Source organism: Astatotilapia calliptera, chromosome 16 (genome assembly GCF_900246225.1).
Source record: "Astatotilapia calliptera chromosome 16, fAstCal1.2, whole genome shotgun sequence".
NCBI classification, from domain to species: Eukaryota; Metazoa; Chordata; class Actinopteri; order Cichliformes; family Cichlidae; genus Astatotilapia; species Astatotilapia calliptera.
In genome coordinates, this window is record NC_039317.1 from 307,198 (window position 1) to 312,792 (window position 5,595).

The following is a 5,595-nucleotide window of genomic DNA, read 5'->3' on the forward strand; positions in this document are numbered from 1 at the left end:
TGTACAGACACAGGGAGATTAGTAGTACTAGCCTGGTGATAGATAGCTACTAAAGAGGTAATGATTAGGTCCTTAAGTGTCCACAGAGCCAAACCTGCTGATATCAAACTGTCCTCCAACAGACATGCAAGTGGAGCCGATGAGAGCCCATCTGTATTAATTAGAACGGGGAGTTAGCGTGTAAAAAGCTATTTCTCTTTTTTCTGCTTTCTTTCTCTCACATACAAAATATGAACAGCATCAGGAAGAAATCTATTCTGAAGCAAAATATTTGTATAACGTGTTCACACGTTCACACCTGCGTGAGCTTCACACACTGGCTTTCTGCAGATTTGCCATCTTTGCTGAAGTGCAGCTTTAAAGGCCAGTTGAGCTGACAGGCCTGTTTGTCTTAGCAGTGAAGATCTATGTTGGATTACTGCAATGCTTTCTTGTTAGGATTGCCTGAGAAGAGCTTTACTGGTCTGCACATGCAGCAGCCTGCAGTCTGACTGGCTCTTCTAAATATTTTCAGCTCCTGTGCTTGCGATTCATTTGCAGTTTGTAGTGTAGGGGTGAATATCTCCCACTCTGACATCTGCTGGGAGCGACTGCCGCGTGAGGACTACCTGCCGCCTGTGACCGCGAGGTGCCCATGGCAGCACCCGCTGCTTGTTGAGAATAAGAACGATACGTGCGTTGACGTGAACAAAATGTCTCCAATAACATCAGAAAAAGTTGACAGATTTGTCGCTAGTCTCCTTTTTAGAAACAAAAATCAATAAGGGGGTCTGAAAAGTCACTAAATATAGTGACAAAGTCGCTAAGTTGGCAACACCGAGTGCATGTGATGAATGTAGAAGCTGTAATGATGTTGTGAGTAACAAAGGTAAAATAGCCAATAGTGTTGGCTATTCCAGTCTTCCAGTTTGGATTTGGGAGACAGACACTATCTCATTCACCTCCCCTGTATATATTTTTTATATTCTATTGTTTTGTTTTCTGTAGATTTATATATTAATACTTTAATACATGTAATCCTGTTACAGAACATTTGATCTTGAAGATATTCTAACAACATGTGAAATTTTGCAGCAGTCTGTAGTTCAGTGTCTGCTCATTAACTGGATTTGTTTTTGTTTCTCAGTACACGTGTTCCTGAGGTGAGACGAGAAAATGAGCCGGCCAATTAAAACATGATGGAGATTAGGAGACATGTTTGATATTCTAATTAGTCCAATGGGGCATTTTACAAGATGTTCGTTCCGTACAGTTACCTCTGATGGAAGAAAAGCAACACTAATAAAATCCTCAGGAGCAACTCAGTCTTTTAGTCTTTTTTAGTCTGAAGTTATGATTCTCTCTGAAGTCATCAAAACTATGAATGAACGCATATGGAATTATGTAGTAAACAAAAAGTGTGAAATAACATTTCATATTTTAGATTCTTCCAAATATCATCCCTTTGCTTTGATTACTTTGCTTTGCTCACTCTTGGCATTCTCTCCATGAGCTTCATGACGTCGTCATCTGAAATGGTTTCCAACAGTCTTGATGGAGTTCCCAGAGATGCTGAGCACTTGTTGGTCCTTTTGCCTTCACTCTGCGTAGGTCAGGTGACTGTTGAGGCCAGGCCATCTGGTGCAGCACTGTCACTCTCCTTGGTCAAATAGCTCTCACACAGTCTGGAGGTGTGTTTGCGGTCATTGTCCTGTTGAAAAATAAGTGATGGTCTAACTAAATGCAATCTGGAGGGGATGGCATGTCTCTGCAAGATGCTATGGTAGCCATGTGTAACCACTGACTCATTTTAAATAGTTTAGGACAGCCAAACTACGGACCAGTTGCTAGGTTCGGCAGGGCTACAATAGAAAGCGAGGCGAATGCAGAATGAAATGGCTGGAGACAGGAATTTGAGCAGCAACAGTTATTATTTTGCACAAAAATGAAATAAACAAGACACAAATTCCACATTGACAGTAGTAGTGATAATAACCATAACAATAAGAAGAAGAAGCCGGCAAAACAAAAATAACCCCAAAAATAGTCGTTTGAGCTCAATATTCAATTGTCTTTTTGTCTTTGGTCATTTGTCAAGTCAAAAATTCTTAGTCTAGTTCTTGTTCTCTTTCGTTTGTGGTTTGTGTGTTACCACTTGGGAGTCTCCGTCGAGGAAGAAGAGTAAGTTCCTCTGCAAAGTTCAGTCTGGGCTCAGGCTCGCCATCTCCATCCGGAGAGAATCCATTGGAATCCAAAATCTTAGTTCCTTCCACACGGACAAGGGAAAAAAACCTAGCCTGCACAACAATATTAACATTATTGTACACAGCCAGCTCCGTTTCTTCTCTTGTATCACAGCTATAGCTTTAGTTCTTTATCTCTTTTCACATTTCTTTCACATTACCACAGTAATACATTACATGCATGCTTTGAATATATCTCTCGTTATACATGAAATTATTTTAACCATGTAAAACAACAAATGAATTTCTTGTTCTCTTTTTAACCATGAAATTATGATTAATAGGTATAACCAGCAAGATATTACATTTTTCCAATCATCCTTCGAGTATGCTAAACAAATCCTACCACAACAGCATTTCAACCGTTTTTAAACAGCAAATTACCACTCGCGAATCGGTATGAACAGAAGAAACAACTTTTAGCAACAGACTAACACATTATTAACTTTTCAAACCCATGGGCTCAACTCACCAAAATGTTAGAAAATTCCGCACGAGCTATCCGTGGCCTGTCTCATCTACTTCCACGTGCGAAAAGATCTAGCTCATGTGAAATGATGGTCTGGTGTTTCGGAAGACGGGGCTAAAACCACCTTCAACCAATGAAAAAGGTATTTATCCCTTGTGATCCGGCAATAGAAAAATAAAGTTTGCTAGAGGATCACACTTCCTTTTTTCAAAATAAATGTTTCTTTTCAAAATAAAATAATGAAAATACATTTATACAAATAAAGCGAAAACAAGAAAAAAATAACAAAAGGTAGTTTTCTCTACTGGGTTACACTCTCCCCAGCTAAATGTCCTGCACGTCTCGTTGCATGTGTAGCCAGTACTGTCCCTCTGTACTGTTTAGGGACTCAGAAAAGGCTATGCTCAAACCCTGGAAAAGTGATTTCACAACAGTAACTAGAGGGTTTCCTAAATCAGGATAATCAAGTCTTTTAGGTGGATGTCTGATTCTTGTTGACTGTCTTACTGGTTGAGTTGTAATGGGATCACAACTGTCCATCTCATCAGGTGAGTTAACAGGCTGGTTTCCTGGTTCTTTAACCAAATCCTCAGGTGATTCATCCAATACGGTTCCCGTTCCATTGTCCACAGGATCGTCAATTCCAATCTCATCTCCATCTGGTAAGTTTTCAACAAGCACATGATTGGTAAGTTCGTCTTTGCTTGCATCTTTATCCATATTCAGCTCCTTGTTGCTAGCAGTTTCAGAAAGGTCACAATCAGGTAAGTTTGTAATGTCTGGTTCATGAGAAGGTTTTGGATATTCATGTACAGTAGTAAATCTGGCTATTTCTTCACATGGGGAATCATCAACCCATTGAATGAAAAGTTCATTGTCAAGTTCCATTGATTCTTCATCCTCATTGCTTTCTGTGACAACAGTTTGACGCGTTTTAGGACGGTGAACCTGCTGTGGCTCAGATGTGTCTGCGGTGGCAACCGGGAGGAAACTGCAGGGAAGCAACAGGTCTCTGTGTAAAGTTCGGGAGGGACCTTGCTTGGACTCGGGTTTAACAGTATAAACGGGTAGGTCGCCTGCACGTTTGACTACCACATGGATGTCTGCCTCCCATTTATCAGCAAGTTTATGCTTGCCACGCAGCCGCACGTTTCTAACTAAAACCCGGTCCCCAGGTTCAAGTTCTGAAACAGTTATTTTGCGATCAAATCTGGCCTTATTCTTGTCTGCCACTTTTTGTGCGGTTTGAGAAGCTAACCTATAGCTTTCCTCTAGCCGTTTCTTGAGACTTTCAGCATATTGCGAATGTGTCACTTTTTGATCTTTGCTGAGAGGAAGTCCATATGCAAGATCAACAGCTAATCTGGGTTTTCTGCCAAACATCAACTCGTAGGGTGTAAACCCTGTTGCATCACTACGGGTGCAATTGTACGCATGTACTAATGGCATAACATAGTCTTTCCAGTGAGACTTTTGTTTGGATTCCAGTGTTCCTAACATACTAAGTAGTGTTCTATTAAATCGTTCAGTAGGGTTACCACGTGGGTGGTACGGGGTAGTTCTTATTTTCTTTATCCCAGAGATCTCACACAGATCTTTTATCAGTTTTGCCTCGAAATCAGGACCCTGATCGCTGTGCAGGCGCTCAGGTATGCCGTAGTGGACAATGAACTGGTCCCACAGGCACCTGGCGACCGTTCGTGACTTTTGATTAGAGGTGGGCAATGCGAGGGCAAACTTAGTGAAATGATCGGTTATCACAAGGATATCCCGTGTGTTGCTACTGTCTGGTTCTAGACTGAGAAAATCCATACAGTCGAGTTCTAAAGGTCTGGTTGTTGTTATGTTGACCAGTCTAGCTGCTTTTTCAGGGGGACTCTTTCTCCGTATACAACGATCACATGTTTTCACTTTCTGCTCAACCTGTGTCGCCATGCGTGGCCAATAGAATCGGGTTCTGACCAGATCAAGGGTTCTGTCGATACCTAAGTGGCCCATGTCATCATGCAAACTTTGGAGCACTGAAGCTCTGAGCTCCTCAGGAAGAACAAGCTGGTGGGTCACCTGGTCTCCATCTTGTCTTTTTCTGTATAACACCTCATTGTGCATTTCCAACCGATTGAGTGCCCTAAGCAAAAGAGGGAGATCTGGGAGTTCTTTTCTAACAGTCGGTGGAGGTGTCTGACCATGTTCGATTTGTTTGATAACTTGGCTGATTGTCGAGTCTGCTCTCTGCTTATCCTTAATTCCTGATTGGGACAAGGCAGGGATGGTTGGTAAGCCATGATGTTCTTCTGAAACATAGATGTCTGGAATCGCGTCAGCTGAGAGGGTAAGCGATTCTACAAGTGTAACACCACTATCCTGACAATCATCACTGACTTTTACAAGGTGATTTTGACAGATTGCTTGGACAACATAACTATCTACAAGCTTTATGGTGTCAGTGGTGTCAGTGTCAGCTAGGTGACGCTCTACAAATTGGCTTACACGCTCCTGCTCTTTCCTGGACTGGACATCATTTACGAGTTCTCCATGAGGACGTCTAGACAACCCATCTGCGTCTAGGTTGTGCTTGCCCGCTCTATACTGTAACTTAAAGTTGTAGTTAGATAAAGCGGCAAGCCACCTATAGCCAGTGGCATCTAACTTAGCAGAGGTCAATATGTATGTGAGTGGGTTACTATCTGTAACCACAGTGAACTGACCACCGTACAAATAATCGTGAAACTTTTCAGTCACTGCCCATTTGAGTGCTAAAAATTCCAACTTGTGGGCTGGATATCGTGCTTCACTTCTTGATAACCCACGACTGGCAAAAGCTATGGCTCTGAGCTGACCCTCCTGCTCCTGGTAGAGTGCTGCACCTAAGCCAGTAGTACTGGCATCGGTATGGAGCACATA

The 5,595-nt window shown here is 42.1% G+C and overlaps 1 long non-coding RNA gene across 1 annotated transcript; it reads right to left on the reverse strand.

Moving 5' to 3' along the window:
- Window positions 1-1,891: 1,891 nt before the first annotated feature.
- Window positions 1,892-2,729, reverse strand: LOC113008289 (uncharacterized). Its single transcript, XR_003270003.1, has 2 exons — window positions 2,695-2,729; window positions 1,892-2,276 (listed from the first exon to the last, which is right to left on the reverse strand). It is a non-coding gene; the product is annotated as an uncharacterized LOC113008289 (long non-coding RNA).
- Between the last annotated feature and the right edge of the window lie 2,866 nt (window positions 2,730-5,595).